Source organism: Solenopsis invicta, chromosome 4, assembly GCF_016802725.1.
Source record: "Solenopsis invicta isolate M01_SB chromosome 4, UNIL_Sinv_3.0, whole genome shotgun sequence".
In the NCBI taxonomy this organism is placed as follows: Eukaryota; Metazoa; Arthropoda; class Insecta; order Hymenoptera; family Formicidae; genus Solenopsis; species Solenopsis invicta.
Genome location: NC_052667.1, coordinates 26,746,970 through 26,759,668, shown reverse-complemented (window position 1 = coordinate 26,759,668; position 12,699 = coordinate 26,746,970). Strand labels below are relative to the sequence as shown.

Here is a 12,699-nt window from a genome sequence, read left to right as displayed (position 1 = left end):
TAAAAATATTTAAATATATCTTGAGGTTTACTCAATCGAAGTAGAATGCGTCGAATAAAACTACGTCAAAGAGTTGGGAAACCGCGATTGCCGGAAGCGTGTCTAGGCAGTGAAAAATCGATCGTCATATCATTTAAAGTAGCCGAGAGAATTCTGTTGACGATAAGACGGTCCCCGACCGATGACGTCGGGCTCGTTGCCCGGCATCGTCGTTATCGCGACGGATGATTTGATTTCTCGGTCGATTTCTTATTTTGCTTCCTCGTGTTCCGCGTAAACACAGCGTCGTTGCCGCTCGCCAACAATTTATCTGTTTTCCTCTCCGCGATACCGAGTCGCGATCGGCGTGAAATTTTCCACTGTTCGTCGGAGTCTGAACTGCTCCCCTGTTGCAAATAATGGAGCACGATAACTATAGTTTTGCCGACAAGCCGTCACACACACACGCGCGCGCGCGCGCACGCACGCACGCACGTACAGATACCGTATGCCCGAAGCATGTTTGCTCGTCGCAAAAAATTATTTTCAATGCGATAATTCTTAACGACGAGCAAATTGTTCAAGATAACTAAATTAATAGATCTAGGCAAGGGATACTTCGCGACAATGGAAAATGTTAAATAAAATGATAGGTCGCGAGTAAAATTAAAAAAGTTGCATAAAATTTCCCAATTAATTAAATACATATATCTGAATTTTTCTCAAATACGTGCGTATTATACGCGTTGATGTTGACAGATATTTCCGTTATACACGAATAGATTTAAAAGACATTATGAAATTCGAGAGACAAGAACGAGGAGAGAGCCAGGACTCGAGTCCCGGAGGGTCGATTCAGATTTTCATGCCGAAGAAGGAAGATTCCTCCGCACACCGGGGACTATTAAATTTATGGCTCTCTCCTCGTCGAAGGGGGAGACGATAACATGCATAATAAGCGCGCTCAGATAACGGGTGACGCGTAAGTTACGGCCTCGCGATAAACGAGGCCCATGCATACCGTGAAAGGTTACCCGTAGTCGATGGTTTGACCACGGACTTACGTCTAGGAAGTTCTTTTAAAATATTATATCACGGCGAGATTAAATAAAACTCAAACAGGTAGGCGACACGTACGCGCATATAATTGAATTCAGTTATTCTTAAGATTATTTATTTGATAATAATTTAATTAACAATTTCTGTAGAGATTTTTAATCGCTTTTTTTTAGAATAGAACATAAAGAGAAAAAGCCTTTTCTCTTTACAATTTTTCCATTATTGCAAATCAACTTTAAATAGAAATATGAAGATGTAACCGATTATATTGTGTGTGGACGACCGCAGATCGAAACAATTCAGCCGAACGAAAAGAACATGAAAAATGATATCTGTATAAATTGTACTTAAACTACATACATTCTCTTTATAATTAATGCCACTTTTTTATAAGTAATCCATCTTCAAGCGAGAATATCGACATTCACTTCATATAGCGCAACTTTTAACTTCCTGAAGCCTATCTGAGAAAAACACCCCCTTAATTAAATATGCAAATTATCAGCTTTATTCATGTTTCCCGCGAATTCAACAAAGAACTGTAACGTAATCTCTCATGACGCGTGTGAATGTCAAGATACTCAATAATCAATTTTATATCAACGTTCGTGCTGCTTGTATACCTATAGATTCGTAACTCCGCAATAGAGTAATCTATTGTTAATTTGACGTAGATTTGTTTGCTAATTGTCGTCATCGTGAAAATAATATTGATGTGTTAAGTGTACGCAACAAAACGATGAATTTTCATCGTAAAATATGATTATAAGGCGCGCTTACATTTCGGCGAAAAAATATACGATTGTTAAATTAAAAGTACTCTGTCATTATTATATCATGCCTTCATACTCGCGCGAATTTAGAGATGCAACTCAACCAAGCAACAAAGCGTCCATAATCGATAATCTCTTTTTACGCAGTGTTCTTTTTTTATTATTCAAGAGTTTTGTAAATGATAATCGACCGTTGTTATCTAAAGATCGTCGACAAAGAATCATTAACTATTAAGCTCGTGTCAGTCATATTATCAATTATTTTATAAAGAAGAAGAATAAAAGAGGCTACAGCCTCTTTCAGGCCCGGTTGTTCCACCTTTTGGTAAGTATCAGGTAATTTATTTGTTAGGTAAACCTATGCGAAATGCATAGGTTTACTCTCTAAATTTTTTGGAGTAGAATTTCATCTAAAAGAGTGGAATTCCACTCTGAAAGTATGAAACCCTGCCACTCTTTATCAAGACTGGCAGGATTTTCACACTTTTAGAGTGGGATTCCACTCCAAAGAATTTAGAGAGTACCTAACAGTTAAATTACCCGATACAAAAGGTGGAACAACCGGGCCTCAGACTTGTAAAAAGATCGGTTGTTAAATTCTTAAATCTGTCTGAAAGCGAGGAGAGGTGATCGTTTACACTGTATCTGCGTATATCTTCCTTTACTCCGCGAGTATATTTGGGAGTTAACATCTCTATTCGGCGCATTCCACGCGAAAAAAGGGACGCGAGCACAGATTATCGACGGTGACAATGCTAAATCAGATATGTATCTAAACGGAATTCATGGGTGCCTTCTCGCACATCTTAATCGCGGAAGCTCGCTTTCTTTTTCCCTTTGGTCAGGATCGTCTTCACGAAGCGGCGCCGACGCCGCTGCGCTTATCTTCGTTCGCTATTGGAAACTATCGGCTGGGATTAGAGGCTGAGACTCCGGACGATTCTGAAAAACGCGCGGCCTGCCCTCCCCTCCCCATTATCTCTCATAGGTCTTCGTCTTCCGCCACTCGATTTATCTCGGAGCTCGCCTCACCGGTTTCCGCCCATTTACCCGCTTAATTTATTTCCCGTATCTCTTGAAATCTTAATAACGTCGCGGGTCCGAGCTCGGAAGCAGTTAGGAGAGTCGGGAAGGACTCACCTTACGGATTTCTGCGGATACTGTCCCCTCAGGCGAATTGGCACGTTCCCGCCGCCATGGTCAACGGATACTTCCGCCTCTTCAGCCGCGCGTCCACCGCGCTACTATCACGTGCTCCGCGGAACTCAGTGCTGAAAAAATAAATACATCGAAGATGGTTAGGGAAAATTCGATTCGTAAAAGTAGAGATGGATTTTTATAATGCAAGGCGGATAAAAAGCTCTAGACCCGCTGAAATATGCAGACATAATATCTCTATTCTGTCATATCTAATCGTAAAAAACCATACAGAACTTGGCATTATCAGACAATTATTAATAGCGATTAGTAATAATATCCATCTCGTGACGGAATAAAAACTGTGATCAATGGCGGTCGAACGATTCGAGTTACGAGGGTCGTCCAAACGAGGGTGCGATAAGCGAAATCGTATATCATTCATATCAAATCATCTTGCCATCATCCAAGTGGTTACATGAGAAAAATGTCGGCGATGAATCGCTCCTCGATATTTTTCCGGTTCGATACGCAATGTGTAATATACGTATCGCTGATTATGGGTTTAACAACGTCTTATCGTGACATTAATATATTTCTTAGACCCCGCATGTTTTTGTCGACTTGACATCACAAACTTGGGAAGTCAACGGTTTCGAGGATCTCATAAAGATTGTAGCTTCAGTATTTTATCTCCTCTGAAGAGGAGAGCGCAGCTGCTTTCAAAACAGGTGCGAAAATCCACCACGTTAGTCAACGATTTTTCCATCGAGAATCTTCAGCGATTTAATTCGCGACTAATACAATTATTGTATTTCTTTTTACAATTGTATACACTTTTTGATTTCATTATCTGTTAATTTTATTTGAATATTCGAGTAATTATCGTAAAAACATTCGACAAGTTTCAAGCTTTTAATTTCTTTTAATTTTATTAATCAAGCCATTTCAGATGTGTATAATGCATTTGTACTCGAAATAAGCATACAATTTAATAACTGAAAAGAAAAAAAAACGCAAGAAAATTCACGATAAAAATATTCAAGGAGTAGAGGTTACAGACTCTCCCTCCTGAATATGTAAATTAAATTCCTTCCGCCTTGCAGATTTCGAAGAAATCGTAAATTTGCTAAGCCGAAACGCTCACGTGTCAAAACGTCGCAAGCTGCACCGAACTCGTTGCTTATCCCTTTATTTAGTCACCTCTTAACCTCGACTTTATGGCGCAAATCGTTGAAATCGTCTTAAATCCGTCATTTTATCGCTTCCACGCTGGTAAAAGCATTTCTTCGTACATCCAACAATTATATGCATCCAAATCATGTTAACTATGCGTGATTTCATGTATTGTTTCGATTATTGATTCGATAGATTAATAGAGTTTTCAATAAGAAAAAAGCAAAGAAAAAAGAGTAAAATTCAATGTATATCGTTACATTTATAAATTTGCATTTATATAAATAATTTACTTTGAGTTTAAAACTGCAAAAAAAATTCTTGAAATATTATAAAAATTATTTAACAAACTGAGATTTTCAGAAGATAGATAATAATAGTATGTAATATGTCAACACTATTATTCATACGTATTTTATAATATTGAAAATATTTAACTTATCCGAAACAGTAACATAGAAAAATTTTTAAAATTTTCTAATAACACAGCATCAAAGACAATTTAATTTAAGTAACTTAAAATCTTAATATATCGAAATAATATTATTTTTACAGAAAGTGTAAAATATATTGAAGATCATGATGCGCCAAGATCAGCACGGTTAACCGAGGGTTGTTTCGGGTGCTCGATTGGAACGTAGCGGCAATAGAAACATGCAGCGGTCAAATTTGCATACAGTGGTCGCAACTGGCTGTCGGGCTTCGCCGCCGTAATATTTATGAGATACGACTTCCTTCGATTGTTTGTAAGTAGCCACGTATAAGTAACATAGTCATTCTACGTTTTTCGATCATAGGTTTTTGCACTAAAATCGCTGATAGATTCCGATGACACAAGGGCAAGCCATACTACTAACGGAAAATATAAATAATAAAATTATTTAAGAATTTAAAAACTCTTGATAAATAACAAGTGAAAAGTAAGCGAAGTATATCGCATGTCGTAAGGAAAAAAATTGTACGTACACGCGAAACCGTAAAAGTTCGCCAATACAAATAATACAAAGACAAAAAATCTATCAATCAAGGATTCTTATTAATACGATATCGATAATGAACGACACGATGCCAGTGCGATAATTCGAGCGAATCAATTAAAGTTTGCGAGATGCGTTTATGAATATTCCATGCGCGAGATTCATCGATTACGGTGCTATTCGATACTTCTTGCCCGAGCTTCATCGGATGAATAATCGCGTCCTTTATTTAGCGCTCGAGGACACGTTGCTACGGATGATTTATAACTGGAACATAAGATTTAATTTCCATCGTCGATTACCGGCACAAAGTTAATGTGTCTATTAAGAGAGTACCCGTGCGGCGCGGCCAATCGAAAAAAATTCTAACCGCAAGACAGATTGCGACATTACCTTGATTAATGCGCGCTAGAAAATTCACGCGATAGCATTACGACCGAGGTAATCGAATCGTCGCTCTATGCCGTAATCAGACCGGTTGCGTTGATTTAATAATGCACATAAAGTAATATTGTAATTGTATGGAATTTTACAAATATTTTTCTCTTACAATTCGAGAGGTACTTCTTAATACGTTTTAATATTTCTCTTTCAGTTTCTTTATTTTTGTAACAATTTTACTCTCTTCCATTGCACATCTCTATGCACGTATTTATAGAAGTGATATAATTTCGAAACATTTTTATTTCTACTTTATACTTATATTTATTTCAAATTTATTGTTACAAACACTCTTAGATAATTGGCGCTAATTTTTAAGTTCTCTCCGGATCCGAGCAAGCGAGCGTGAGCAAACATATGTAAACAATTTCCTTTAGTCACGCTCGTTAAATCAAGTTGTTCATCCGTTCATTCACGCTCGGTTGCTTGACGTTAAAGAAGTTAAAAAAATGTGTTTCATAAAATCCACATAAGATTTTGAACTCCTGCAATTCTTATTTGAAATGATATACAATATTAGCATCATATACATGGGAATATTATTAAATTTTATTTTACCAGACAAATAAATGAAGCACAAGTTGCCGTAATTATATTCTCGCGAATGTGCAAGATACTCTTTTTCTTCCGTCGGGAAATTCGTCTCGATATTCGCTTCTCTGTCGCATGCTCCGTTGCTTATTGTTAGAATTAAAGATCGTCGTAGTGGCTGCCGGCCTTTGCACAGCGGTATTGCGGTTACGCAAAGGTGCATAGGCAATGAAATGCAAACAATGCTTTCTTAAGATGTGAGTTAGAACCGAACACCGCGCATCGTGCACGCAGAGATGCACCTCCTCTTCGGTCGTAAACAATAATAACAATATTTGTGTCCGCGGCACACCTGAAAGATGCACACGTAGCTATCTCTTTCGCTCGTCTGTACATACATGTGGGCACACGAGCTACATATGCAGCAGCGTAATAACTCTGCGACATGCAGGCTCCGATTTGCGTTTCGGATTACGACGCGTGCATCCGCGATTTAAAAATAAAGCTGAATAACGTTCGGAAGATTATTCATCCGCAAGATCACACCTTTCTCGTAACATAAAATTTTTGTTCCAAAAGTGGAATGATGACTCTTAACGAGTTAAACAAAAGTCGGACGAGCAGTCGGGGGGTACCGCAGGGATAGCTTACAGCACTATGCATTTGTTTGTATGTGTTTCTTCGTGTGTGTGTGTGTGCCTGTGTGTAATGTGTGCGCACACACCGGTGTGGACACGCACACAGCGCGCCGGTCCGCATTCCACGAGTGGAACAACCGGTACACCACGATTCAGCGGCTCTCATCCGCCACGACGGGCGACGAGACGTTGTCCGCGCCGACAGGAGGAGCGTTATGCAACGAACGAAGAAGTCAGTGGCCCGGCAAATTCGCGGAAGATGAGATGGCCTTCTTCCGGGTCTCTTACTTTTCTTTTCTTTCTTTTCCACGCGTCCCTCCGCTCTCGCACACGCGCCGCCGCCGTCGCCGCCGCCGTGCCGGTCGAAATCGAAAGTCGCGCACGAAAAAATCGAGCAATTCCTTCGATCCTGGCGACGAAGAGACTGCCTCCGAAGAGAGTCTCTCGATAATAAAATGCACGCTCCAGGGGGGGGCCACCCTTGATTATAACACTAGCTCACTTCTCTAAATGTATTAGACGATCGAGTCTTTTTGCTCAGGTCTTTTTTTTTACAGCATCGGAAGTTTCATGAATGCAATTTAATGTTATGTAAACGTCGATAATGGCTTTAGCAAAGAAACAATCGACGAATGGCATAGAGTTTGGCAAACAAACATTTTTTTAAATAAATAAATAAGTGAAAATTTGGAGTGCGCGCAATTAAGAGTGAATACATTTCGTAATTTTTAACATACTCATATTTAAATTATCTTATATATAATAAAAAAGATATAAATAGGAAACGAAATGATAAAATGATATACCGATTTACGTGTTTCTTGATCTTCATTTTCTGTGAGTATCCACTTGATAACTTTAGTCTCAAAGTTAACCGTCATAATAATTTCGATGAAGACAATGCAGAATTATTTACAATATTATTTACCGAGGAATTTGCCATTGAAAGAAAAAGAGAAAATACTTGAACATAAAAAAAGAGACTCCGAATGAGCACGCAAGAGCTTAATCGATCTTGAAGCTCCGTCGCCGTGCGGCACGTACAACGACGGCTCTAACAGTGGATAAAGATTGTTCCGGTAGGTACTACGTGAATTAACGATACGCGATAGGGCAACGAAGTCACGAGCCGAGACAATTGCATTTATTGGCAATACCGACGATAATGTAACGGTATCCGCTATCGCGAGAGAGGATGGGCGGCGAGGATGGGCGCAGCGGTGCGGCCGTGCATTATGGCAAAAGCAGAATGTTCGTGTGCGCACATTTCCCGTTTCTTTCGGTACGGGATATATTCCGCGAATGCACGTGTCCGCATTTATCCCTGGGATGTTACGCGTTCGCAGAATCCGTCCGCACCGCAGCGAGATATCGACTCGAGAGCGAGAGATCACTACGAAGTAACGTAATCAATAATCAATAATTCAGAGAGCGTTTGAAACTCCTTTTAACTCTTTAACAATTCAATCCCACACTTTTGCTCAGCTGCGATTGGATTTAATCGATTTTAATAAAATTACTGGTAACCAATGTTATCACATATCAAACATTGTGATTCTTACACATTTTTTTCCTCGTATAAAAATCTTCATAGCAATCTTTTGCATTACACGACGTTAATAAACATGTATGAGAATTGAATGTATAAAACGCGATACTGTTTCGTTACGGTCGGCAGAACTGTGTTAAATCGTGTGCAGTGTACTAGAAATTACGAGTACTGGGTCTCCGCAGGGATATCGCGCAGCTCGCATTGAACATCGTTGACTGTCTCATGAAAGTGTCTTTCGACACGCTCAAACAGCTGCTTTTCTTTTACTACGGTGTTAAATCCGCAACGCTCATTCTCTCGTCCACCGATCAATGGTCCACCGATCAATGCCGCGTGAAATCGAGATAGAGATCGCCGCCGCCGCCGCCGCCGCCGCCGCCGCCGTATCGAACATCTCGATATCGCGACCTGCGGTTAGAACAAAATTACGAAATGCCGGGCATAAAACACGGATGAGAGCGAAATTGCGCGGGATAGCCGGACGAAATGTGAGAACTGGTTGGACATGTTCGACGAGCAATCTCCTCGGTGCTATCAGCAAGGTAAAGATATGCAAAAGCACAATTCTCGCTTCGAGATGCAATTCCCCATTGATTCGAACGATTGCATTAGTTCATAAATAATACTGCGAGTTAACAAGTGAAGATTTTGTTCCTTAACGCGAAAAAATTTTCGAATGTTTAATCGTTTTATAAATGAAAAACTTACTCAGAGATAAATTGAATTACTAGTGAGATAAATGTACCGGCGGTACACGTTTAATATTTATCGCCAGCATCCACAAATAGCAGAGATATCTAGCAAAAAATTAGCAGTGTCACCGCGCACGATTCTATCGGGTGTATCTGACCCACCGGTTGATTTACGTCCGGCGACGAGGGCGCGTTGAAATTATCGTAGGAAACTCTCTGGCGCGCGCGGGATGAGCGCGCCGTCCTAATTCCCAATTCCGTGAGCCGCTCTCACTCGCCTCGCGAGGAAATTACTTCGGGGACACCCGGTGCATCTAAATTTCTGGCTTGGCTGTGCTTCGGGCTAGGCCTGAACCTGAGTTTCTGATTTATGTGGGCCCCCGGGGGGGAGTCCAGTTGCCAGGTCTTCTCTCCCCGACACAGACGCGCCGTGTTACATACGTGCACGCGGCGTACCGTGTACCAATACGTAGAGCCACTTGGCTCGCCTGCGACCGTGTACGTCTATGTGTGTGTACGTGTATGTGTGTGCACGTATGTACCGTACATAGTATATAGTGTCCCGAGCATCCAGTACGTAGCCGCGTTTGAGATCGCGCGTGGGTGCGGATTTCTATACCCCCGCGGGATGGATGCACTCGCGACTTTCGAGCGCGACGGCCACTCGTTTGTCCATCGTGAGAAATGAAAACTGTTGCTGAGGCGCGGGACTGTTGTCGAAGCGCGGAACGCGCTGATGATTTCCGTTTCGAGCGCTTTGACGTTAGATCGCGATACAACGGTAATGGTTAATTGTTGAATCGCCGCCTCGTTAGGAGATCTAGACGGTTACGGAGAGAAGACCGGTACGGCCGTGAAAAAAGTGAGCCACGTACGCACAGTGCGTAATCGAAGATCATACGACGGATAAACGTTAATAAATTCCAGAAAGTGTATCGAGATAAGATTATATGGAATTAATAAAAAGATCTTCGTCGAATTCTCGTCAGAATTTCTTCATCAGACATTTCAATTAACCGAGCTTCTTTTAACATTTTTGTTTTCATAACATAAATTATACGCAAGTTTCAATATACTAAATTGAGATAGAAAATAATTGTTAAACCAACGCGAAACAACATACATATTTTAAAATCAAGTTTCAAGTTAAATATTGAATTCGCAGATTTAGAGCCACGACGTTCAAATACTTTAGCTATTGAAATATTAAACAAGTTAAATGGATTGTCACGTAAGAATAATGTTTTAGCCGCATATAATCAAAAAGGAGCGATGTTATCTATCTCGTTTTAAAGATGGCATGTACGCGTAAATACATAATGCACACGTTGCCGCGAAATACAAGACATGATTATACTTATGCATCTTCACGCAGCAAATTGCAACATGAAATTATAGGTACACGAAGTTTATACAATAAAGATTAATGCACGCGATACGAACTCTTGCGGTAACACCGAGGGAGCCTTACACTTAAGATAGCGTAAACGCGGTTTACTATATACGGGATGCACTTGCAACTTGTGCATCGCGCAGGTGCATCGCGGCGCTGAAAAAGTGGCGGCTTAAACGGCGAAATTCACAGGTCAGTGAATAATTAAAGTTGCAATTGCGCTACGTCCTACTTTACGTACCTAGTTTGCGTATACGCTAGAAACAAGGCTGCTTCGAGCTTGGCCAAGTTTCCCGCGAAACGCTCGAATACGGTAAACATAATAAATATTTAAATATTCAATTAAAAATACGTTCGTTGCGCGTATATTTTTTACAAAGCAAATAATTGCACAGTGTAGACGAGAATTTTCTATTCATATATCGAATAATTAGCAACAAAATATAAAAGAATTCTTTTATTTTCGGACGTGTGTATATTTAATTTCTTAAATCAGAAACGCGAACATACATCTTTACAAATGCTCGTAAAAATCGTGCAACGTAAAAAGTAATTAATGCCTGATTAATTGCCCGTAATTTAATTTAAATTTTATTGTAATATAAATTTAATTGATGGAACATAAAATTAGTTGATTCCGACATTTGTTTAAACTCGGGACTCATTATTCGGCCTGTACTATTTATGTTTATTGTATTTTTTTAACCTTGATCCCTCTGTGGCTTTACTGCGCGCGCGCGTGCTATACAATAATTTTCACATGGTAGACGCATGTGCATACATGTACACACGGGCGTTCTCTGACAGTTCACATACCCATGTTAAAATCTGGCATTAAATATCTGCCGAGCAAATGAAACCGCCGTATTATGTCCTGTACTAGAGGCATTTAATTGGAGTAGCGTGAATCGCATAGCTTTGTAGCAAGCACGAAAGTTATTTTATTCGCTTGCTTTTACATGCCTTCAATATGTAATGTTTGCAAATCACGGGGCAGAGAGAGAGAGAGAGGGAGAGATTGCATAATTGCAATTTTTGTGTTATGCATAATGCATCGAGTTAAAAGAATATAAATTCACATTGACGAGAGAAAGGCAAAGTGTAGACAAGTTTCGATAGTTCAGAAACAACAGTAAAATAACTAACTGAAGATAAAATTAGAAATCGAATGGAAACTTTGCTAATTAATGGCATAAAAAGATAAAAGCACAGGTAACTAATGAGAAACGATTATTATCAATTTATTTCACTAAGAAAATATATGCAACAAATGGACCCTTCGACAAACATGCTAGCAATTAAAATAAATCTTGTTTCTCTATAGAAAGACTTCAGCAATTAATAGGGGTACAAGGCGGTTTGTTCCGACCGGCAGAATCTAGTGCTTGAATCCGCGATTGCTGTACAGTCCATACGGCGTATACGTTCACTATTCTCGGATCTCGCTAGGAGACACATTTATGCGCGAATACACAGCCGTTCGTTTCGCAGTTCCATGCTGTACACACGAGAGAAGCTCTCTCCGTATGTGCCTTCTGGATATAAGTCTCTCTTTCCCTCCCTCTCTTTCTCTCTCTGCGCCTCGGTTCTTCGTAGCCGTGCGGATTAACCTAGTCTGAGTGTAGAAGTCCCTTGATACGCGAAATGCGGAACGTGGAAACCGGCACACAGGATTCCGCGCATTGCGCTTAAAATTCCGACTATTCAGCCGCGGATAACGTAAATTGCTCGTCGATGGCCGGCGGCTCGAAAATTCCTGCCGATCCTGCCGAGAGTGTACGAAGATCTCGCGTGATTACGGAGGAGGTATTAAAATCCGCGATAGATAGCGCGTAGCTGAGAATTTCGAAAGAATCGAGTTGAAAAGTAGAAAACCGACGGTAGTACGAGATATTCCACGCTGCAAGAACAGATAGCGATCCTCGTTTATGAAATTTGGAGTCGATCTTTCCGCCGCGAAGACGTCGAAGCACTAATAATTTTCCAACAAGTCTTATATATTCGATTTCTTATTCATAAATAATATTTAAGTTGAATGTATCCGCGTCTCCGATTATATCAATTACCCGCCATTTACACGCGCGTAATCTCGTCGGAGAAATTTAAGAATTACTTAAGCTATTTAAATTTAATACGTCCGTCTCGCGAGAATCTTCCGCAAGGCGAAAAGGCGATTCCTCGAGCAATGAATCATCGTATTTGCGATGTATGAAGAGACACGCGTGCACGCCGGACGTTACTTCGTCAAATTCATCGGGAATATCATCGTTCTCATCGTTCGTCGCGGCACGTTAATCGATCTTCGTGCGCAAACGAGTAGAGAGAAACACGGGTCCGTAATGTTATCGAAA

At 40.3% G+C, this 12,699-nt stretch overlaps 2 protein-coding genes across 2 annotated transcripts in view; one reads left to right on the top strand and one right to left on the bottom strand.

Moving 5' to 3' along the window:
- The window catches only part of LOC105196320 (tektin-3), a 157,360-nt gene that overhangs the window by 101,006 nt on the left and 43,655 nt on the right, over nt 1-12,699 (top strand). The window contains exon 3 of the mRNA XM_039447901.1: nt 4,680-4,870. The gene's annotated coding sequence lies outside the window, so the exon portion shown is untranslated. The remainder of the gene's footprint in view (nt 1-4,679; nt 4,871-12,699) is intronic.
- The window catches only part of LOC105196325 (protein N-terminal asparagine amidohydrolase), a 49,102-nt gene that overhangs the window by 20,553 nt on the left and 15,850 nt on the right, over nt 1-12,699 (bottom strand). Inside the window, exon 2 of the mRNA XM_011162215.3 lies at nt 2,952-3,082. The gene's annotated coding sequence lies outside the window, so the exon portion shown is untranslated. The remainder of the gene's footprint in view (nt 1-2,951; nt 3,083-12,699) is intronic.